The sequence below is a fragment of the Triticum aestivum genome, chromosome 3A, assembly GCF_018294505.1.
Source record: "Triticum aestivum cultivar Chinese Spring chromosome 3A, IWGSC CS RefSeq v2.1, whole genome shotgun sequence".
In the NCBI taxonomy this organism is placed as follows: Eukaryota; Viridiplantae; Streptophyta; class Magnoliopsida; order Poales; family Poaceae; genus Triticum; species Triticum aestivum.
Window position 1 is genome coordinate 732,350,211 of NC_057800.1, and position 24,373 is coordinate 732,374,583.

General features: G+C 43.2%; 1 pseudogene; it reads right to left on the reverse strand.

Moving 5' to 3' along the window:
* Nucleotides 1-15,871: 15,871 nt before the first annotated feature.
* LOC123057312 (uncharacterized) lies at nucleotides 15,872-20,313 on the reverse strand (annotated as a pseudogene).
* Nucleotides 20,314-24,373: the final 4,060 nt, after the last annotated feature.

A 24,373-nucleotide genomic window follows, 5' to 3' on the forward strand; every position in this document is an offset into this window, starting at 1 on the left:
GAGAGGGGCCAGATAACCGGAACCCAATGTGTGGTGGTAACTGGACTTGGATAACATACACAAAACTCAGTGCTTAGGGACATCCATGTGCCAATAACTGAACCGCAGTCGTGCCCGAATCAAACTGCACATTACACATACAAGAAAGGGGGTCTGGACGATAGATGCGGCCTGGAAATAGGAGGAACATCCATGTGCAAACAAAAAGAAAATTACATTTGAGGCCGAGCTTTCGAGCATTGCATGTGCTACCCTGCCGGACTGCACGCGTAGACGCCGCAGACCGTGAGGGACTTTCACCGCCATGCGCACGCTGCTGAAATGCATGACTGACATCCAGGGGCAGAAGCGCCGCAGCGACTTCCATGTTGCTGCCACTGAAGTAGTTGGCGTAAGCGTCCATCTCTGCTCTGGCAAGTAAACCACAGGCAAGATGTCGTTGAAGAATTGAAACACACATCGACAAATAAACAAACTACAAAGTATATCAAAGAGAAAAAAAGCATCCACATAGGAATGATGATCTGACAGTCTGACTACAGTGCTAGTTGCCCACACCTTACCAACCTCGCGATCCAGTGGGACCATTTGCACTACACGCCCAGCAAGGGCACTACACGCGCAGCACCACCGGACTGAACTAGATCACACCATAGACCCTCTTGCTGACGGAATGAGAGACGACCCCGGGGGCGCTGGATCCCTAGAGACGACGACGAGAGGGACGCCTCAACCAAATTTCACGCCGCCGGCTTGCGCACTGCACACACACGCTTGGTGTACTGCAAGTGCGTGCCACAACCAAACTTTAGGCTGTCACTTTGCGCACTGCACGCTGTTGGCTTGCTCACTGCACGCGCACGCCTGGTGTACTGCAACAACCAAACTTCACGGCGCCAGGGAGAGGAGGTGAGGTGGTGGACTCTGCCCTGTGCCCTTTCCCGAAGGAAAACGAAAGTTGGAGCTCCAGCACCGCACGACAACGTTTCCCCTGTCCCATTCCCGAATATGAGCAGGCAAGGCACGAAAATATGTTGCTGCCTGAGTGCCATTGATCCCTAGTTTTCAAGATTGAGAGGAGGAAATGGCAAGGTAGGGGAAGATCCGGTGATGGCAACAACTGCTCCTCATTCAAAGGGACATGGCTACCGGTTGCTTCCAGAGGACACCTAGGAAGAGCAGTTCGCCCACGATCTTCATGCGGCACAGTCATCCGATTGTTGCAGTGCATTCTGGATCGGATGCAGTCCACTCGTCTCCCCACCGTCGGCGAACTGCATGGAGTAGAGGGGAGAGCTGCAGGTGGGGCACTCCACGGGGTGACGACGTGGTGCCGCAGATTGACTGAAACTATGAAAAGCACACGGAAACAGCACACTGCCATGAACTGCACAGCTCGAGATGCAAACTCACCCTCTAGGAAATGCATGTCGCGAGCTGCTGCCTCACCCGAGCTGCAAACAAATCTGCAGAGCAGCAAAAGCCAGTGGCTGCGGCGCCGTGGCCGATGACGAGGGAGGACGCCGCTGGCTAGGAAGAAGGTTGTGGAAGGATGTGGCTGCCTGCTGTGGAGGAGGCAAGTCGGATCTGGGTCGTCGCAGCTCTCGGGCGGCGGCCATGGCGCGGATCCGGCGGAAGTCGGGCCGCCGGACGAGGATGAAGGTGAGGGGGGCTAGGAGGAAGGTGGTGAAGGGAGGCGGCGCGGCTGGAGGGGGTGGGTGGCCGGCCAGGCGGCGCGTCGGGAGGGGTCGGTGGCCGGCCGGGCGGAGCGTGGTGAGGGGGTAGGTGGCCGGCCGGGCGGCGCGTGGTGAGGGGGTGGGTAGCCGGCCGGGCAGCAAGTTCGGAGGTGGTGGGTGGCCGGCCGGGCGGCGCGTCGCGAGGTGGTGGTCGGCGGGCGCCGCGGGGTTGGGGTGGATAATGGGGAGGAAGCGGTCGGGGTGGGTGGGGGGGGGGGGGGGTAAAGTAGTGGGGGTGGGTGTTTTTTCTTTCTTAGGGAGGGCGGGCGGTTGTTTTTAGTGTTAGGTTCGGGGCGGGTCGGGTGTTATCAGAATAAGGCGAAAGTGTTATTAGAATAAGGTCTTAAGGGGTGTTATTATAATATACCCACCCTATATATATATAGTATGATGCCCGTGCGTTGCCACGGAATAACAAAAACACATGGATCATACAATTGTTCTAGTGTGTTGGCAATGGAATAACAAAAACACATGTATGACCCAATTGTTCTAATTCAGAATTGTATGTGTCAAGCATGACGCGGTGTGGTTTCATTGATATTCCAGTGGCAAATGCAGATTATCTCTCCTTCTTTCCTTACAAAAGCGACATCTATCTCCCTACTCCTTCCTTCCCCTCTACCTTCATTGCCTTCATCCGTCCTTATTTTAGCATTGTCCTTGCTTTAAAAGTTTATCATCTCACCTTGCCACCACCCCAAACCTTTTATTACTGTTAGCAAATCTATGGAATGACCCTCGCATGCCGTGAGACATGATGACATGAAAAAAAATCAAAGAGTAATAAAACAACAAGACCTCCATTCGTACTAGGTTTAGAAAAAGCTTTGAGAGAATGATAGTACTAACTTGCTAGTTCTATTACCCTAATACCCCTTCTCTGCCACGGGAAAAAGGCAAGGAGTACCTACACACGCAAACCCACAAGCTCCAAAGTTCCTCTCCGTCGACTACTATGTGATTAAGCAATCAGTCGGTTCCATGTATGTACATCCAAGCAAACAATGACACTACACACTGCATTGATTACTAACTGTAAACCTACTTACCAGGCTGATTTCATAAATAGGTACATGGAAAGAAAAGAATTCTTACTTCTGCGCAAATTTCAACATGGCTTGAGCAAGTTGTAGATCTATGTCTCGTGCAGATCTGAACATGAGCTAAGCAGACAATAGATCATAAACTTTTGACAAGTCCTGTTTATATAGACTAACATGACATGCAACTACCCGGAACCTACAATGGAAGGGAAGGAATACACCTAATTCTCCAATCATCAGGCGATGCATCCTCTGCTCCAGAGGCTCTCTAGCGTGTCCCTGATAATGTGCTCCATAGGACTAAATCTTGCTCCAGAGCCTAACACGATGCCTTCCACGTGGACTGGCCCAATGAAGAAAGCCATGTACTCCTCTGTGCTACCTGTGCATACGCTTAGAGAAGTGTACACTAACCTGGACAAGAAAGTCTCTTCTAAAAAGCAAATGCAACTAACTTTCATTGAAATGATGTCGAATGCCAATGCATGATGATCTTCTGACCTATGTTTTGTTATGCCATCTTATCTGAAAGAGATAATGAAACATGAAATTTTTCTCTCCAATACTTAGTGCAGAATATCAATTCCAACATAATTAGCTTCATTTGATGTAGTTATTGTAAAGTACTACTAATTTGCTCAACCATTTGCTAACTTTAAAGTTTACAAAGTTAAATGTCAAAGGTTTCATCAGAAAAATGAAACATATTAAGATTGTATAAGATAGTGGTTGTTTCAAAACAGTACTACAAAATTTCTGGAGGGGTTAAGAAATGATTAAAGAGTACAACATAAATGTTGGTATCTAGCAAATAATCAAACAGGTCATGAATTATGATTAGAGCTTCATCGGGAATAAATGATCAAACACTGTGATATATACACACCTTCTAGTAAGCGAAGAAACATGACCATATTGGCACTAATCTTGGGTGTAATCATCAGGCTCAAAACAGTCTGTAGATTCCCCAAAACAACATCCATTGCATTCGCCTCTGCAAACTTCCATGCCGCCATCTCTGCCAAAGTCTTCAAAGCAGGGTACTAAACTTATCACAGGTAGAACCTGGGATTAATGTGGAGTCAAGCTGAAACATGTTGCATCTTAACAATTATGCAACAATTTCAAATGATGCCCTCCCTTATGTGTGTCTTTCTGTCCAATAGGGCTTGCCTATCAGTGAAATTTCCATAAATAATTTAACATATTCATAAACAGTTCACCATAGACATCAAGGATCTTCCTAGATTGTAAGAACAGACTAAGGCTGGAACAGACCCTAGACCCTTGCAATACATGTTTTTAATTTTTAATTGGACTACTATTAACACAAGCAGATTTACTCCATCAAAATCGAAATCAGAGAATTTAAACTAAAGAACATCACATAAGATTAGATCCCATCAGTGCAAGTTTGGGTCAGTAGACCTCATGATACTTTGTCAGTAAGGGTAGGAAGCATGCCATTCCATGAATCAACAGGGCTCCTGAACCAGAGAGAATGGCGGTAGTGGTGGTGGGGTGATTGAGCCATCTCCAACAATTGCCTGCAACCCAAACGACAATTGTATGTATTATAATTGGTATTAGAACAGATGAAACATACCATTGAAGTTCATGAGAAATAATAGAGCACACATTAGTAACACAAGGGCATATCGCTGTGGGTGTGCAGGTAGAAGTTGGATATAATGCAAGCCAAATACTTTATGAGATATATAGCAACTCAGTGTGTGTCTTCACAACAACACAAGGTTTCAATTCCTTAATGTAAAAAATAGGACAACTTAGGTTTCATGCAATTTGCATAATCACAATAGGAAGGTTCTATAAATAAGTTCAACGTACAACGAGTTTGCACAATAAAAAACAGACATGAGTAAATTTTATCAAGCACTGTTTTGGCAATTTTAGGATCAGCATAACCAATATACATGAGATTAAGACAATGAGAAAACATGCAGTCTACATTCATAAATTTAGTGCTATAAGTATTCATCTAGGTAGAAAAGCAAACATCAAACCATACGCCATGTATGCCGCCGCCACTCGCCAGATTTCGACAAGCGACCTCCTCACGCTAGTTGCTCCTACCATGTTCCCACTGCCTCGTACCATCCATTGCCACCAGCCGGTGCCCCGCCATTCGTTCCGCCACCAGCCAATCTTCGGTAGTCCCTTGCCACTCGCAGGTCCTGCCCTGGGATAGGATAACATGGGGGTGCCGCAATACAGGCTACTGTGAGCCTCTATCATTGGAAAGGAAAATGTGGGGGTGTGGCAGTCAGCGGCCGAGCGAGGAATCTTGTCCTGGGTATTCTAGTTAATTTTGTTTGACAAAACAACGTAATAGAACAACAAATGTGTAGTAAGATATCAACATCAATGACTGAATGCCCAGATATTGATAATAGTAGCAAAATATTATTGTGGAAATTACAAAGCGGCAAAGAAAATTACAATATAACTTTACCATCTCCTTTTTGAAAGAGATTGATGAGATCCTCATTTTTCACTTGCTTGAAGAATTCTCTCTCAACAAATGTAACCAAGCAATTGTTCAAATATTCATCACCCATTTTGTTCCTTAGCCGCATTTACACATATTTTATTAAGGAATATAGATGGATGGCTTGTATCAGTAGCAGTTAACAAAAAAAGCTTGAGATTTATTTTAAAAACAGAGGAGAAATCACATTGGTTGTTTGGTCTCTTGCAGATGCCTGGATGGATGTATGGCTTCTAGCGCCTAGCCAGCGAGGGTTGAGCCGGACAACTAGAATCAACCTGCTGGTTGCAAAATGGCAGATTAATCAAAACAGAACATGAACAGGTACAGAAATGTCCCTCAGTTTCAGTTTCATGTAGGCTGATCCCATTGGCATAAACAACATTATTTTCTTCCAAGTAGATGTATATTCCCTGAAATAGGATTATTTCAGTTAGTAAAAACCAGTTGAACTATTTTTCTAAAAACACCAGAACTAACTATCATATATGACTATATGAGGTGAACAGGATTCAGATTTCAGAAAGGGAAATTACCTTGGTGGCAGGTACTCTAGCTTGGTCTCTTGACTCTTGTAGATGTCTGGATGGATGGATGGCTTCTAGCGCCTAGCCAGCATCCGGTGAGGCTGCGAGGGGCGAGCCAAACGAACTGGAGCAACGAGCGGAAGGTGGACTGCTGCGGTGGAGACAGTACTGGGCCCGACGGAGTCAGGGAGGCGAGAGGCCGGACGCGAAGCCGTGGGGGAGAGGGGGCCACTCCTGTTCATCTCCCTCCCCGCGTGGAGCTTATCCTGAACTCGATGAAGACGAGATGAGATGCCAACAAGCGGATCCACCACTCCAATCTAGGGTGGTTGTAGTTTGTTGCCGCTCGTGGGCGGAGGAGTTCGGCGGCGGCGATTCCTCCGTGGAGAGACAAGGGATCGAGAGCGAGGGATTTGGGGAAGGGGAGTGGGATGTGCGACGTGCATACGTGGGTTGTTCTATTTTTTTCTTTCGTGCGGGAACGGGAAGGGGTGGAGGAGGTCCGATTTTTTCCGTGCATGGGGGATCGAACGAGGTGGTCGAACCATATATATATATATATATATATATATATATATATATATATATATATATATATATATATATATATATATATATATATATATATATATATAGACACACACACACATAAACACTATTCTGATCACGGGATCAGAATAATATTCTGATCACAACATGAACTTCCCGAGTAACGCGCCTGACCTTTCCCGAGTACTAGGTTGAACTTCAGCTAAAAGGTGTCCAAATGGGGCTTGTGATATACCGTTGGAAAGCTATGGACATCAGTATCATGACCCAAGTTAAATTTTTGGCAAAATGTAAGCGGTTTAAGAGCAGTTTTGAAAAGCGTTTTTTCTTCATACAAAAAATGTCAATCATATTTTCGATCGCATTTTAAACCGTTTATCGGAAAGAAGCAAATAATATGGCGTTGGAAAGCTGCTGAAAAACCACTCCTTCCTCATGTTGAAAGTTTTCTCTAATTCCCTACGGTTAAAGAGTAACTCGGAAAATCGTAGAATTTCACAAATGGAACACCCGAGTTTGTATTTTCGATTCCATTTCTAAATGGCTAATCCAATTGAGGCAAATAATATGGCGTTGGCAAGCTTATGAAAATGCGCAACTTTTTCATGTTAAAAGCTTTTTCTAATTTTGAACGGTTTAAAAGTAATTTAGAAAACGGTACAAGTTCCACCGAGTTCATATTTTCGAGCTAATTTTTTAACCGTACGTCCAAATGCAGCAAATGATATGGCGTTGGAAAGCATGAAGAAATGCGAAATTGTTTTGTATATATTGTTTCTCCTAATTCATTATGGTTTTATGTCAGTTTTGAAAATGGCTAAAAACGTATTTTTGCCGTAATTTCTACAAACTTTATCGGAATGGGGCAAATTTGAAACTTTTTCATGTTGATGATTTTCTGTGATTCCTTGCCGTTTTCAAGTAATTTAGAAAATGACGAGAACGTTTGTTCTGCCTTTATCGCGAAACAGATTCTTCAAAAATGCACCACGTGAAGAACCTGAACTTCTCGGCATGTCTACTTGAACTTCACTCTGTTTTTCACGTGCTTTTTTTGCCCGTACCTCTCCATCCACTGCTCGTAGCTCTCCATCCACTCACTGGAATTGAGCAAGTGATATACCGGTGGAAAGCTGCTGTAAGCACACAACTTTCCCGTGTTGATTGTTTTTTCATACTCGCGATGATTTTATAAGTTCTTCATCTGAAATTCATTTAGTGTAGTAGCTGAACTTCGTGTTGTTTTCACGTTGAACTTCTGTGACATACTTTCTTTTGTAATTATCTCATTCATTCGTCAGCGTTACACAAACGATATTCGTTTTGTACAAATCTCTCTCACAAATATTTTTTTAACTTTCTCCGACCAAGGACTTGAACTTACACAAATGATATTCCTGCCATTTTGATGTAAATTAGAAAATGACGAGATCATGATTTATGCCTTCATCACGAATGGAAATGCACTATCTGAAGTAGTTGAACTTCTCGGGCATGTCTGTTTGAACATCACTCTGTTTTTGTCGAGCTATTTTTTGCACTACTTGAAGTAGTTGAACTTCTAGGGCATGTCTATTTGAACTTCACTCTGTTTCACTTTATTATATTTTTATTATATGAAATACACATCATGTAGTACGTGAACTTCCCGTTGTTATCACTTTTGAACTTCTCTTTGGTTTGAGAGAATTATTTTAAAACACAAAAAAAACAACGTACTTTTTATGTATTTTGGACATCTAAATACACGGTGAACCTCTCTCACACAACTTTTTTAAACTTTTCCTCGTTGAGCACTTGAACTTCTAGCAGCCATTTTTTTGTTTATGAGTTGTTTTTAAAAGTGAAAAAAATGGTGTTCTGTTTTTTATTTTTTCAATAGGTAAATCCTAGGTTTTAAAAACTCCGAACTTCTTTGTTATTTCAATTTGAACTTTACCTTTTTATATTTTGAGTAAAGAATTGTATTCGAGTTTTATACAGAAAAAATCTTACTTTTGTAACAAACATTATACAACTTCTTCGTTATTTCAAACTTAACTTCTTGGTTTGTTCGTTAGCAATGGGACAAATTTGAGTTTTTGTGATAAATATTGAACTGCTCCATTTTTTGAAATTGAACATCTTGGTTTATTATTTATTATCGAGGAAAATACGACTTTTTTCATATACATTGAACTATTGTATTTTTTAAAATTGAACTTCTTGGTTTTTTTAGTTTGGACTTCTTGGTGTTATTCATTTGCAATGGAAAAATTCCTAATTTTGTAAAAAACATCATACAACTTCTTGTTTATTTTCGAACTGAACTTCTTGGTATGAGAAAAATTTGCATTTTTTATGGACATCAAACTTCATCATTTTTAGTATTGGGGAAAATCTAAGTATTTATAAACATCAAACAACTTCATTTTCTCAATTAGGACTTCTTGGTGTTATTCATTAGTAACAAGAAAAGTCCTAGTTTTATCATAAATATCAAACTCCTCAATTATTTAAATTTGAACTTCTAGGTATTTTTTAACAAAGGGAAAGTCTAACTTTGTAAACTTTTTGAATTGCTTGTTTATTAATTTCACCTTCTTGGTTTTTTTAGAAACATTGAACTTCTCAGTTATTTAAATTTGAACCTCTAAGTTTTTTGTAGAAACAAGGAAAATCCATTTTCTCTAAAAAAAATTGAGTTGCTCTTTTTTTAATTTGGCCTTCTTTGGGTATTCTTTTGTAACAAGGAAAATTCTAATTTAATAATAAATATCGAACCTCTTCGTATATTAAATTTAAACTCCTAGTTTTTTTGTTTGAGCTTATAGGAGTCTTGTTAGAATTGGAGAAATATGTTTTATATTAAAAAATGGAACCGCTATATTATTTCAATTTGACCTTCTTGGTTTTATTTTTTAAAACTGAAAAGAAATCATTTTGTATACATTAAACCATTTTGTTCTTTTATCTTGAAGTTCTTGGCTCTTTTAGTTTGAGCTTATTGTGTTTTCAAAATGCAGAAAATCTATTTAAACTTTTTTAGTTGTTCCTTTATTTTAATTTCAAATTTTTTGTTTTATTCTTTACTGACGAGAAAAAAAATCTCACTTTTTAAAAACTTCGAACTTCGCTACTTTTTTAAGTTGAACTTCTTGGTTATTCAAAGTTACTAATTAGCATTTAACTTCTCTGCTTTTTTCCGTGTTAACTTTTCACATTTTTTATGAAACTTGGTACATTTAATACAAAGCTGATTAAATTTTTCGAAGGTAACCCATGAAAAAGAATTTGGTAGTAACAAAAACCAAAATAAAAATGTGATGGAAGGATTGACATTTTAATCCACGAGAAAGATTCTAGGAATACAAAATCCATGAGAAGATGGACATACACTTTGGTACTTTCCGCTCGCAATGCTGAAAATCCCAGTTTTATAACAAACATTGAACCGCTCTGTTAATTTAATTTGAACTTTATGGTTTTTTTAGAAATGAGGAAAATCTGCTTTTTTATAAACTTTTGAACTGCTCTGTAATGTTAATTCGAATTTGGTGGTTATTTTTTTAGAAATAGGAAATACTAGGGTTTTATGCTCACTGGACTGTTCGTTTATTTCAAATTGAACTTCATGATTTTATATTTTTAGAAACATGGAAAAACCAAAAAATGTATTTTGGGTTTTTAGCCATGAGAAAAATCTCATTATTTTATTACCAACAAACTGCTTACCTTTTTAAATTTCAACTTCCTTGTTTATTATTTTAAATGGAAAAATCCTTCTTTTATAAACATGAATTGTTGTCTATTATTTTGAACTTCTTCCAACTTAATGGATTTTTTTAGCGTGAACTTTCAGAATATTGGGGGCCTGTTTTTTCAACAAACATATTGATGTTTTCTTAGTGTTGTTGTTCCTTCTAATTTTACCAATTCCAAACTTTTGTGCAGTTTTTCTTTCAGACACAAATAATTGTAGTTAAAAATTTTGAACCTCGGGTTTTATGTCTACCTTCTCCTGTAAATGAGGTTACGAAACCTTTTTCGCGAATTAGCTTCTGACATTGGAAAGGAAAAAAGTCCTATGAAGCTTCAACCATGTCGAGAACATACATATGTGAGAAACAACTCCACCCAGTTTTGCACCATATTTCAATCACATAACAAACATAAGACTGCGTACATTTGAGTGCTGCTACACAGCCGAAGGGTTCTGGACGATCTTTAGACGATGTAGCGCATCGATGATCTTCAGGCGATGTAGCGCATCGATGATCTTCAGACGATGTAGTGCATCAAGCCATCGATGCTAGAGCAAAGGTAAACAGTACCGTTCAATTCTTCAATCGTCCAGAGTTCGTCCAGCAACTGTCGTGTGTATAATTTCGCGTACATTTTACAACCAGAGCAAGTAACATTACAAGAGCCAAGGCGATGCAAGTAAGAAACAAGCAAAGCAGATGTAGTTATAACAAATAATATGCCATCAAGAAACAACACAACATCGACCAAGTGGTCACGTATAGCACAAGATCACCAGCTCAAAATAAAAAACTTTCAAGCTTTAGAATAGAAACAAAGCACCGGTCATTGCATCAGCAAGAACCATCAATTCAAAGCCACACACTTTATTTATACAGGCAACATCATGCACCATTATCAACAAGCATCAGTTAATCACCGTCAAAAGAGCAGGCATCAAGAAATATTGTTGCGGCTAAACAACAAGAAAATTTGGCGCCGGTGCATTTTTAGGGTGGAGGACGGGAGCATGCATCACAGACGAACACATCAGCACACACACATTTAACTGAAGCTGTTCTGAACAAAGAAAAACATCAAACTCAAGTGGTTTGCGAGGCCAAACTAAGTCATGGCTATTTCCAGATTTTGGGGCAAGATCAAGAGAAACCGGCAAGCTGTCCTCGCGGAAGGAAGCTGTCATGCAGTTTCAAGTCCAGTTGTGTCGGACGATGCAGGACGTGGGGAAGATAAGGATCTAGCAAGCGGTTCAGCGGCGTCCGGCATGGTCGCCCCGGAGGACGGCGGCGGAAGCAACGACTCCTTCGGCTGTGAGCAGGAGGGAATCCCCCGCACGCCGCTTCCCGTCCGTCTTCGAGGGTCGCGGTCGGCTGGATCTTGCCGCCCCTCGACTGGATCGATGTTCAGGTGGTGGGGGCGGGCGTGATGCGCGCGGTGGCTAGCACACGAGGGACGGCGAGTTACGCGTGATTCGCGGCGCCAGTGCGCTGGGAGGCTGGTAGGAGCTGTGCCAGGAGGCGACGCGGCGGCGCGTTCGTCGGCGGGGAGGCGATGCGCCATGGCGTGGGGACGACGGCCTACAGGGAGGCGGTGCGTCATGGGGTGGGGCGGCGGCGCGTCGAGCAGCAGGGAGGCGACGCATCGGGCGGTAGGGAGGCGACGCATCGGGCGGCGGGGAGGCGAGGAGCCGTGGTGTGGGCGGTGGCGCGCCGTGAGGCAGGGAGGCAGCGGTGGCTCGTGGGGTAGTGGTGTGCAGTATGGATAAGGTAGGGCGCACTGGTTACCTAGGTTTCGAATCTCGGGAAACAACCGATCGCCTATATATAGGGCCGACCGTGATCCAAATATATATATATATATATATATATATATATATATATATATATATATATATATATATATATATATATATGAGTCGTTGTTCTCAAATGAAATAAACAGATGTATGTCGTTGCTCCCTCTAGGAAAAGGGCATGTAGCTGGTCATGATCAGCTTTTCCGTCTCCCTCTAAATTTGGTGTTGTCTTCTAATTTGTCATGATGCTAGCCAAAAGTCTCCACCATGTCTTCTATGTTTTTTTCCCTTCAGAATCAGGTTCTTCCTTTGAACATAGATACGAGTGTATCCAGTGGCGGAGGACGAAAAAAAATTGAGGTGAGGTGGACCCATCATAAAATGTCTTGTGTCCACATGTATATCACACAAACATTCATCTAGAAAATGTATATCACACACACACACACACACACACACACGCACGCACACACACACACACACACACACACACACACACACCATATCGAGCAATCCTATCATAAAAATGAAATCAATGATAACCAGTAAACTGAAAACATAAGTGATACTTTCCATGTTACTGAAAACATAAGAGGTGGTGTTGAAGGGTCATGTAGCAACCAAGGAATACATATTAGACTGCACCCAGTCCAAAAAAATTTGGCATTGGTTGTTTCTTTTGTAGTAATCATCACACGATTAATGAATAAAATTTCTCAGCACCTCCTTTTCATTTTGTGCACTAAACCACAGTTTAACACTCTCATCAAGAAATTACTTTGATTTTTTTAACACAAGAAGTTACTTTGATGTCAGATGCATGCATTGTCTACCAATAATGACTAATGGATTGCCAACAGCCAGAGAATGCAAAAATATTTGTGTGCATCCTGGACCATGACAAATTTTGGGACAGATATGCATCGAAGTCAACTGACATCTTAGGATCAGAAGCACATCAAAATGAACTCACAATAAAAAAATATCAAATTTGTCATTGAAACAATGGTAAACTGACATAGACTCCTAACAGCTTTCATAGAGCACGAACAATTAAGCGTTGTGGCCGCTCCATTTCGTGCTTCCTCCTGATGTTGTGCTCTTGGTTGTGCGTTTTGGCAGCAGATCCTTCTTGCCTGCCTCTCAAGCCAATGCAGATATATAAGCAGTCCCGTCCAGGGGGCTGTGCGAGCAGTTCAACCGCACCGGGCCCCTAAATCCCAAGGGGCCCCAATTTTTTGGGCCAACTTTGTATATTTTTTATCAGGCCTGATCTGACCGCCCGAGCGCTTCCTCCCAATCGATCGATCGTACGCCCCGAGCCTCTCCCCAACTCCCCCCTCTAGGTCAGCCTTATGCCCCACTATTCTTTCCAGCCCTCCTAAATTCGCATAACAAATTCGAGCAGAAACGAGCCCCAGCAAGGTCCAACGTAGCCAGAAAAAGAAGAAGGCAGCCGCTGCTAGCCGGCAGTCAAGCGCTCGGGCTTAGGCCAGATTGATTTGGAGATTTATTTGATAATCACCGACCAGTCCATGTCCATCAGGTGGCCCCAAGACCAAGAAGTATTATTTAGGTCATTTTTCATGTTCAATAATTTAATGGTTAATGGGTATACTGTATATGTGCATCAGTTCTTAAGTAAGTTACTTAATAAACTTTTCTATGTTTATTGCTTCACCGATGTGTTCTTTATAGAAGATAGTTGGTGTATTTGATACATTCCATAATATTGTACAAAATACCACATATTTAAAGGTAATGGCTTAAACGAGAGTGTTCTTTAGTTGTATATAAATATTTTAGTTACAAGAATTTTTTAAACTATAGAAATTCATTTTGCATTTCGCATCCGGGCCCCGAATTCCTGGAGACGGCCCTGTATATAAGATATGCAACAGTTGCTTTTCATGTTGCTGAAACATCAGAGGTGCTAAAGTATCATGTAGCAGCCCAACAATGTAGACAACTGGAGCTTGGTGGTGTGCCATGTCTGCCTCTGGGCCTATGCAGGCATTGTATTCCTCTTCCGTAAGTGGAGATCGAAGCAGCTTTATCAATATTAAATCACAAGGAAGACTCACAGAAATCAACCATGGATACCAAGAAACACTGTAAAGTGCTAGAGCCTACTCCATGAGACACTAACTAGTAACCAGGTACACATGTCGACATTAGATAATAATAGTATAAAAGAGTCCACATGATTAAATCCAACAAATTCCACTTCACAGGCGGCAATACATAAATGTAGAACAAGCATCGACCACAACACATCCGCGCGGCATACACAATGGAAGAATCTGCAAACTACATAGTAGGACACTTTGAGCATCCACCACACACCATACAAAATGGAACAACTTCTTTACACCAAATAGCCATGTCCGCATCTCAACCACCCGAATTTAACTCTGGATACCTGCAGAACATCAACGGCATCTCAGTCAAACTAATTTATCATGCCCACTCAGAAAAACAAATTATGGATGATTCCCAAAAATAAATATTAACCTTGCCATAGTGCAAATTATACGAAAAAATATCCAGAGCTCAATCATCCCATCATTATTCGACAAACTGATAACACAAATGGAGAACAACAATAACAGAGCATTTAGTTTGTACTGGCAGCTGTATGTTGACATGTTTACAAGATTCTTGCTACATAACTATGTACGATCGCAGTTGAAACTAGGAGATCGGTGACTTGCCACCAATCATGTGACGCAAAAAAAACAGAACTCCCAAGAATGTTGACTCATTCCAGATTTACTCTTTTGTGCCATGCTATTTATGAGGCTCGGAGTACGATAGAAAAACGTCTAGTATGCCAAGCTAGTATGTCTAGTACGAAGGAAAATGCAAGCATAGACTATGCACCATCTTGTAAATTGGGTAACCAAGAAAAAAAGGGTATAAGAAAATAGAAAATTACCTAAGTTGTTTGACAAAGATAGAACATTAGCATATCAGGTGTGTTCAAAGTTCTGGCCAGATCCGTCCCTTTCCTCCCAACTCCGCTGCCTAGAAGAAAATGAAACCCAAACCAAATGAAAATTCAAAGAAAAGTCCAATGTGGCTCCACATATATTGCCAGGTCCAAAAAAGAATTAGTGTATTATATGTTTAGAGAAAATGCATTTACCCAGAATAATTGTCGAGTAAGTTGTGTACCAATTATGACAATAAAGCCAAAATAAAGTATGCACGGAATGGGAAACCAGAGTTCCAAAACAAGCATAACATAGCACTACGTGAAATTAATAAACTAGTGCTACTCTTCGATAAAAACTAGAGCACAAGATTCATGAGTTGACGATTTATATCAAGATCGATCAATATAAATTTAATTCTTACAAGGAAGAATAGTGAATAAGAAAACATGACAAGCCTTAAACCGCCTCCAGATGTTCCAATTGATTAATTATTTCAGATGGTTTCACTCCTGCAGCTATTGCCATTATCCATTTTCTAGAAACCCTCTGATGAAAAGATCATTACAAGCACGTAATTGTATTTAGCCTTTAGCAATGGCCAGGCATCAAAGCAATTACATGTAGTATAGAAATTCCTGTAGGTATGAAAGGTGTCATGACATATCTAGTTTCTTTTAACAATATGCTTGATCTGCATCGAGTCAATTTGGAGCGTGAAGTTGCCAATCATCGTATATAGAACAACCAAATTTGTGTCCTCATCATACCCAACAAAAAATCCATAACTTATTCTCCTTGGAAGCATCTCATCCAGTGGAATGGTTGTGCGCAGCAACACCCATTCGTCAATACCATCACAGTTAGATTTCCTATCCATAATTGGATCGTCGGGTCCAACAAACCAGCAAGGCCAAGGCCACCATCGGCCATCCGCAAGAGCTGAAAACACCGGTCGTTGGTAACATGGTTTTCCACCGATGTCTTGATCACAACAAGACTTTGCATTTCGAAATAAAAAACAAGAACTTAACCACCACAAATCAACCAGCAAAGTGTATTCCCGACAAGGATGCTGTGGCTTGTCGCAGAAATCTTATTTGCTATGGTCACCGAGAAAATATTGCCCCAAACGCTACGAGTCGTAGAGAGAACAAGATGCCTGTGTACTGAATCCATCGCAGACCTAAACCAATTTAAATGGGCTTGAGAAGAAATCTCCATGGACGTGCCCATCTTCAGCATCAACGCACAGTACAACGCCATGCCAGGTTGAGTTTGTCCTCATAGAGTGGAATACTGGTGGAAAAGCCAAGATGTGCTCTTTGCCGGTGAGGGGATCCCACACGACGGTGTCATGCTTATTCGTGTCAATTAGGACAGAGAGACCATGGCAGCAGCCCATGTATGCTTCATCAGTGTGGTAGGCTATGGTGCTCTTGGGCAGGGAGAAGCGGGCAGTAGGGATACGGTAAGGCGAGTCCATGGCAGGAATGAAGCTTTTAGCATACCCTCTGAAGAACCCAAGCAGAGGAGGCTTCCGGTGGTGCTTGAGGAAGGATTTGCGGAACTGGGGGTCGTAGAGGATGCTGCCCCAGTGCTTGGATACGACGGACGAACGGGAGAGCGAGGACTGCTTCGGAGGGAGGCGGACGAGGATCTCGATGAGGAGGTTGTCGTCGCCAAGCACCTCGGACACTGGGTCGGCCAGCGGCACAGAACAGCGCAGCCAACTGCCGTCCACACGCGTGGGAAAGGTATCGGCCCTGGCATGAAAAGGAATTTAATCAATGGACACACATATATTCACATCAGGGCAGCTGCTAGAATCCAACACACATATCCACATCCGTCCAGAATAGCGATAGCATATACAAAGCAAGTAGTGCACGACACAAAATTAAGAGGGGGGGGGGGGAACACCAATGGGATCTTACCCTTGGCCTTGGGGAGTCTCGGCAGCGAGATCCATCAGCGGTACCCTCTCCTCTCTCTCTCTCTCTCTCTCTCTCTGCACTGCTGTAGAAGAGGATGGATGTTAGGGTTTGATTAGGAGGGGAAAATCTGGCTAGGGTTTACTAATAGAGGGAAAATAAGATGACACGAAAAGGAATCACTAGTAGATTAGATGGAGAAGGAAGGGAAAGAAAAGGGGTGGGCTAACCAGGATCGGATCTTCGAGGATGCGGACGGGTACAGGCCAGGGTGAGGTCGCCGACTGCTCCGATCCTTCTTTCTCTAGTCCGTCCACTGCTGAGAGTGGAGAGACTGGGGGGTACGGCAGTTTTCAGATTTTAGACAATGGGAAGCAGGCAGCTGAGTGTTGGAACGCTGAATTTTTCTTTTTCTTTTTTTGAGATTAACGCTGAGGTTGTACGCAGCTGCAGGCTTAGCATGCCATGTAAGATGTAAGGTTGGCCCATCCAAGCCCAGCCTTCTATGTTCCACTGAGAAAATCAATCTTCTAAGAAAAAACACTGGGGATTTTTCTTTCTGAAAACACTGAGAACAACCTATATCGGTCCGGACCGCGGAAGCCATCCAACGCGGGCCTGCATCGGTCCGCTGGGCTGTCCGGACCTGTTTTCTCCCGCTAACCAGAGACAAACGTGGGAAGGTTGGCAGGAGTCCGGACCGCTCCCAAGCCTGTCTCTGACCGCTCTGATCCACCAAAAAACCACACATTCAAACGACACGGCGGCAGCCCGTCCGTCCGACTGCCGCCCGCATTGATGGCACGTGGTTGCCGAGGCAACTCCTCCGGCGCCACTCATCCGTCCGTCTGCCTCCTACCATTGTTATAGAAGTCGGTACCCCGGCCATGGCTGCTGTCATCAACCTCTGATCCCTCTCCGCACCACTCCCATGATGGATCCCTCCCCTGCCAATGCTCTCTGGGACGGGCTGACGTCAGTCCAGAAGAAGGAGATGCCCTAACACCACATATAGGGTACGGTTAATTGCAATGTCTACCACATCAGCTGACAGTACCTACAAAATTGAGATGTTTGAAATTCCTATAAATTTTGTGCATGTGCGTACAAAATTGAGATGTTTGAACTGGCACTAAGCTCTATGCGCTATTATGTCATGAAATGTATGTATAGTTTTTTATTGGTTAATGCTATTGTGTTATCACTTTGGAATATTTTATACAATTTTTGACTAAACTATTAATTTAAGGCTCCATGCCAGTTCCTATTTTCTTCATGTATTTTGTTTCGCGCAAAAATCAATACCTAGGAAGATCAAAATACGATTCTAATTTAACATGATATAATACTAAGGCGACTCCAAGGTGTTACAATTTGCCTGACCGAAGATCTTCACTTTTCGCCCTGGAGAAAGTCTGAGTTCACCCCAAAACAATGTGTTCGACAAGGCCATTGCAAGGTACAACCAATAAAGGCCAGAACTTGGGTTTTCATCCCGGGAACCAAGACACGGTACTCGGGGAGCACCACCAAAGTGCAGTCGTCCAGTGTTGCCGCCCCCGCTTGCCGCGGCCGCAGTTGTAAGTCACCAACACAATAGAGGAGAAGATCATTATCTTTTCCCGTCCCATTGCGTGTACTCCCTGTTACATCATGTTATAGTCGACCATCTCGACTAAACACAAGCATGTGAGATAACACCTTCAGAGCCTAATGATCTTCAACCATAACCTCCTTGAATCCCGTTCAAGCCTAGGCTTGTACATTCCACTCAGAAGAAAAAAAAATTGTTCATGTGAGAGAAGAGAAACGCGCGTGCTACCTCTTGAGATTGCGTTGGTTTTTTCCTTGAAGAGGAAAGGGTGATGCAGCACAATAGTGTTAGTATTCACCTCAGTTCTGAGAACCAAGGTATCAATCCAGTAGGAGACAACGAGCAATCCACAGAATACCTGCACAAACAAACACCAACCTTGCACCCAACACGATAAAGGGGTTGTCAATCTCTTCACCGTTATTTGCAACGTGAGATCTGATAGAGATGGATAAACGGTAAAGTAATGTTTTTGGTATTTTTGGTATATGGAACAAAATGTAAAAGATTGCACGAAACTAGAATTGTAGATCAGAAACCTATATGATGGAAAATAGACCCGGGGCCATAGGTTTCACTAGAGGCTTCTCTCAAGATAGAAAATAATACGGTGGGTGAACAAATTACTGCCAAGCAATTGATAGAAAAGCGCAAAGTTATGATGATATCTAAGGCAATGATCATGAATATAGGCATCACGTCTGTGTCAAGTAGACCGAAACGATTATGCTCTACTACTATTACTCCACACATCGACAGCTATCCAGCATGCATCTAGAGTATTAAGTTCATAAAGAACGGAGTAACGCATTAAGCAAGATGACATGATCTAGAGGAATTAACTCAAGCAATATGATGAAAACCCCATCTTTTTATCCTCGATGGCAATAATAAAATATGTGCCTTGATGACCCTACTGTCAATAGGAAAGGACACTGCAAGATTGAACGCAAATCTATGCACTTCTCCCATTGTAAGAAAACCCAATCTAGTTGGCCAAACCAAATCGATAGTTCGAAGAGACTTGCAAAGATATCAAATCATGCATATAAAAATTCAGAGGAGATTCAAATAATATTCATAGATAAGCTGATCATAAATCCAAAATTCATCGGATCTCGACAAACACACCGCAAAAGAGTATTACATCTAATAGATCTCCAAGAACATCGAGGAGAACTTTGTATTAAGAATCAAAGAGAAAGAAGAATCCATCTAGCTACTAGCTATGGACCCGTAGGTCTGTGGTAAACTACTCATGCTTCATCGAAGAGGCAATGTTGTTGATTGAGAAGCCCTCCGTGATCGAATCCCCCTCCGACAGGATGCCGGAAAAGGCCCCAAGATGGGATATCACGGGTACAGAAGGTTGCGGCGGTGGAAAAGTGGTTTCGTGGCTCCCCTGGATGTTTGTGGGGTATAAGAGTATATATAGGAGGAAGATCTAGGTCAGGGGGTCATCGATGGGCCCACAAGGTCAGGGGGCGCACCCTACCCCCTGGGCGCGCCCTCCACCCTTGTGGCCGCCTCGTGGCTCTTTTGTCTTGCACTCCAAGTATCCTAGGTGTCTTCTGGTCCAATAAAAATCATCATGAAAGTTTTATTCCATTTGGACTCCGTTAGGTATTCCTTTTTTGTGACACTCTAAAACAAGGAAAAAACAGAAACCGGCACTGGGCTCTAGGTTAATAGGTTTGTCCCAAAAATCATATTAAATAGCATATTAATGCGCTCACCGGCGAGGACGCGCGTCGCCGCGCCTTCACTGTGCCGCCGACGAGGCATGAATGGAAGGCTGATTGGCGCGACAGCCTTGGCATTGATTCCTCGTGGAAAACCGAGGCGACGAGGACGACGAGCGCGCCCGGTCGCTGACTCACCGGGCCTGCTAGTCTTTTGCGCCAAAATGGTTTCCCCCAGCGCCTCCAGGCGCCCCCCAGCATGCTGGGTTCGGCCTGTGTCCGCTGGTGCCAAATTCGTCCATAACCAGCGAAAAGTGGACTTCTGGGGGCGCAACTGAGCCAAGTTTTCGGCTCTGTGGATAAAAAAGGGCCCTGGTGTGGGGGGGGGGGAGGGGGGGCTTGTTGGGGGCGCCGCTGGAGATGCTCTAAGGTTGAGGAATCGCCAGGATAGAATGGTTAATTAGGAAAGAAGTAAATAAGGCAGAATTGGAAAGAAGTAAATTTTCCATGTAACTTTCTTATTGCATGTTAGATACGGATCCAGGGTCAGTGTCGTGAATATTGTTCAGCCATTTAGATCAGGACTCTCAGCTCAGATTGATCCCTCCTTGGATGGGCCAACGCCATACACAAGCATTTTGTTCCATAATTATTGTATTCCTCAGGTGCGTATTTGAAGGAAAACAATATTTGGCCCATATACCAAAATGCTACTAAAAAAAAGTGTACTGAGCTCCCTACAGCCCAAGTGTCAAAACACATCTCTCCAACAATTTACGTTTATTCACTGCTTGATGTGACACCCCATTGCAGAAAATTGGAGGATTATGTGTTTTCTCTTGTTCATTCATTACAACATAATCCTTCACGAAAATAAGATGACCAAATCTTGAAACTTATAGACTATACTTACAAGGCGTGTGCTAGCTCATCCATATACACACCGTTTGAAACAATAAAACACTGCAATACAATTAAAGCATCCATCCAGTATGCCACATATTTTTGAGAAAAATAAAACCAGTATGACACACACAAAATGCGCGAAATGAAATTGGGGATGAAAATCAAGAGATCGACAATGGATCATACAGTTGGGAAACCACTTGAGCAGTAACCTTCATCTATCTCCCCCTCAGCCAAGTCCATTTATCCACTGCCACATTGTATAAAGGACTAAATGTATGTAGCATTTAGGCAGAAGAAAAACACAGAGTTATTGGGCCAGAACATGAAGGACATGAGGTCACAAAGATTGGACAAACGGAGATGAAGATTAAGTTCGAGTCACTACTAAGGGATATGGGTGTCAGAAGTCGCTGCGGCTCCGGTGGTACACCGGGCCACCATCCTGGACTATGGCGGAGACAAATTCAGGACAGGTGCTCACATCAATTCGACAGCAGGGAAATAACAAAGAAACGATGCTCGTCACAAGGGATGGCGCCCAAGGTTGCTGTAGGCAGGCACTGGAGTGGTCGAAAATCCTGACAAGATGATCTGCGCACATGACAGAGGAGAGTACCCTGGGTGGGTCAGTTCCTCTTTTCTAAAAAAAATATTCAAAACCACAACCCAAATGCCATACTGAAGTTGTGACTTGAGATGCTTCTCAAGATTGGATGGATGGAAAATTGAATTTACGGCAAATTGAAAATATTAGACAGAAACAGTGGGGGAGAAAGGGGGGCCAGCAGGGGTCCCGGCCCCCCTGATAGCAGAGATGCAGTGCTAATTTGCTGATAAATAGTGCTAAAATGAGTGATTATTTCCTGTCAAAAGCATGTTTTTCATTGGCTTGGCCCTCCCCAAGCAGTTTCAACATCATTCGGCCCTGTTGATATAATTTTCTTGGCCCCGCCACTGGACAGAAATTTAGGAAAACTGTAAATCTAAGGTTTTCAAGGAGAGTACATCAAGAGCTTCATTTATAAAAGAGAAAGTGACCACCCAATGCGATGTGTAGTATTCATGCAGAAAATGAAGATCTATTGGTGCCCTCTTATTTTGTATCAAAATCAACATTCATTTAACTAGCAAAATACTACCTCTGTCTGGGTTTATTAGTCATTATCATGTTTTGGGCAATGTTTTAAATAGCTGGCTATGGAAAATAGCGGCGAGCCTCTAAATCGGCTATAGCGGGCTATAGCAGGCTATAGCGTGCTATTTATGAAGGCGACCATTTAGCGGCACCCTGCTGAAAAGGCTATAGCTATAGCCGGCTATTTAAAACTATGGTTTTGGGTCAAAGTTTGACCACATATTTGAATGTAGTTTTCACTTTTCAGTGATATTGTTGGTTTCGTTTTTGAAGTATTTTCCAGTGATATTGTTTTTCTTACGTAGAACTTATATACAACTAGTTATATCTTTAGCCGTTGCCGTAATATTCCACTAGTTATATACAACTAGTTATAGTTGATTAGACATGCGGCCATAGCTGAAGTTCTGCTCCTCCCCATAAATATTTAGCAAGGATACATCGACAGGGAATAGCACTCTGGAGCGCGCGCCACATAAATATTTTTATCTTTGCTGGGCAGACTAAGTTCCATACCGAGTCCCATGTATAAGATGGGTCTGAAGCTCTAGTCGTTGATTCCAACTTGTGCCCAAGTTGAAATTCCCATTTTGTATGGTATGCAGATCGCACCATGAAAGTCCCTGACACGTTGGTCTTACGGCTTGTGACAAACTTCAAACTACTCGAGCAATAGTGCTACTTCTAGGGTCACACTAAATGGTCAGCCTATGCCCACGTGCAATGCGACCGTTGCCTACGTGAGCTGAGTGTATATTATGAGATAATCCACTTGCATTTATAAGCCGATTAATACACACTCAGCCTGCATGAGCTGCCACCATAGAGCCAGTATAGGCAGGACGACCGCATAGTGGCTGCTGCTTATGCGGAGCCCTTGGCATCAGATGAGTGTTTTTCTCATAATATTCCGAAATTTGTGTAGAAACCAGTTGATTTTTGGATGGTATTCACTTGTACGAAGGTAAGCCGATCCACAACCGGCTGTCGTGTGGTTTTTCCAGAGCACTCGGCTCACGATGTACTACGCGGAGTGAACGACAATTTACACTCGACTTGCATCCAAACACTAGGCAACATGTATTTTTCCCATAGTAGCTACTGCCTACTGCCAGCATCACACTTAATGCCTAGTCCAGCCTCTCTCGAAACAAAAAGGCAAGGCCAAGGCCCACGTGCGATGCGAATGTAGCGCAGTGAGCGCGGCTTACAACCCACAATAGCCAAGGCCAAGGCTCGAAACGTATTGCTGTGTTTTATTGCTCCAAACGGTGCACCGGTCGGGGCCCGCCCAGGGGGAGAAGTTGGTCTCATTTCGTTGGAAAGGATCCCGGTTGGATCCTGGCCTCATCCCGGGGTGGAAAACCCTCCTGGAAAGTCTGACCCGGGCCAAGTGTCTTGGGCATTTGGACGCTCGAAGCCATGCGCTTTCCTCGGCCCGATCCCTATGAGTTCCCCGGGATAGCATATACGTCTAGCGACATCGGGAGAGAATCCCCTATATCGTTCGCTCTTGGCTGTCTATGACCCTCCACCCACGAGGTCGCCGCCGGCTGCCGCCTCCCTCACCCACCGCCTCATGCCTATATATGTTGCTTGCCATCCTATCCTATCCTCCTCGATCTCTGGTTGCGTCTCGTACTCACATCTCCCCCTTCGCCTCTGTACTAACCGGTGTATTCCACTAGATATATACCACTCCCTCCGTCCCAAAATAAGTGACTCAAGTTTGTACTAGCTTTATATAAAGCTAGTACAAACTTGAGTCACTTATTTTGGGACGGAGGGAGTACTAGTTATAGTTGGTTTTAGACATGCGGCCATAGCTGAAGTTCTGCTCCTCTCCACTCCAGCGAGAACCATGACTGATGATCGCACCTCAAGGGATGTGAGTTTCCCACCCTGGCTCTCATTTCCCTGGAAAAATATTCAGCCTCGCATCCAAACAAGGCCGCCCGGTTCCCACCCTCTCACAAACTCACAAGGACGAGGAGAAGAAAATCGTAGTACGCCTAAAATTTTACATCTTTCCAATTCACCATTGCTTTTAATTCTTTCCAGTTTTGGTCGGATCCAATCCAAATCCATTCCCCCGCTCGCACTCACCACGCTGGGCAATGGATGAGAGCCCTAGGCGCCGCCGAGGGTCCTCCTCCCACCAACCCCAGGCCGCCCTCTCCACCCTAGATTCAGCGCTATATATTGCCGATGCTTTCAGCCCTAGAATCACATCCATCCACCACTCCCCCCGCGCCGTCATTCTCAAAGGAGAAAAAC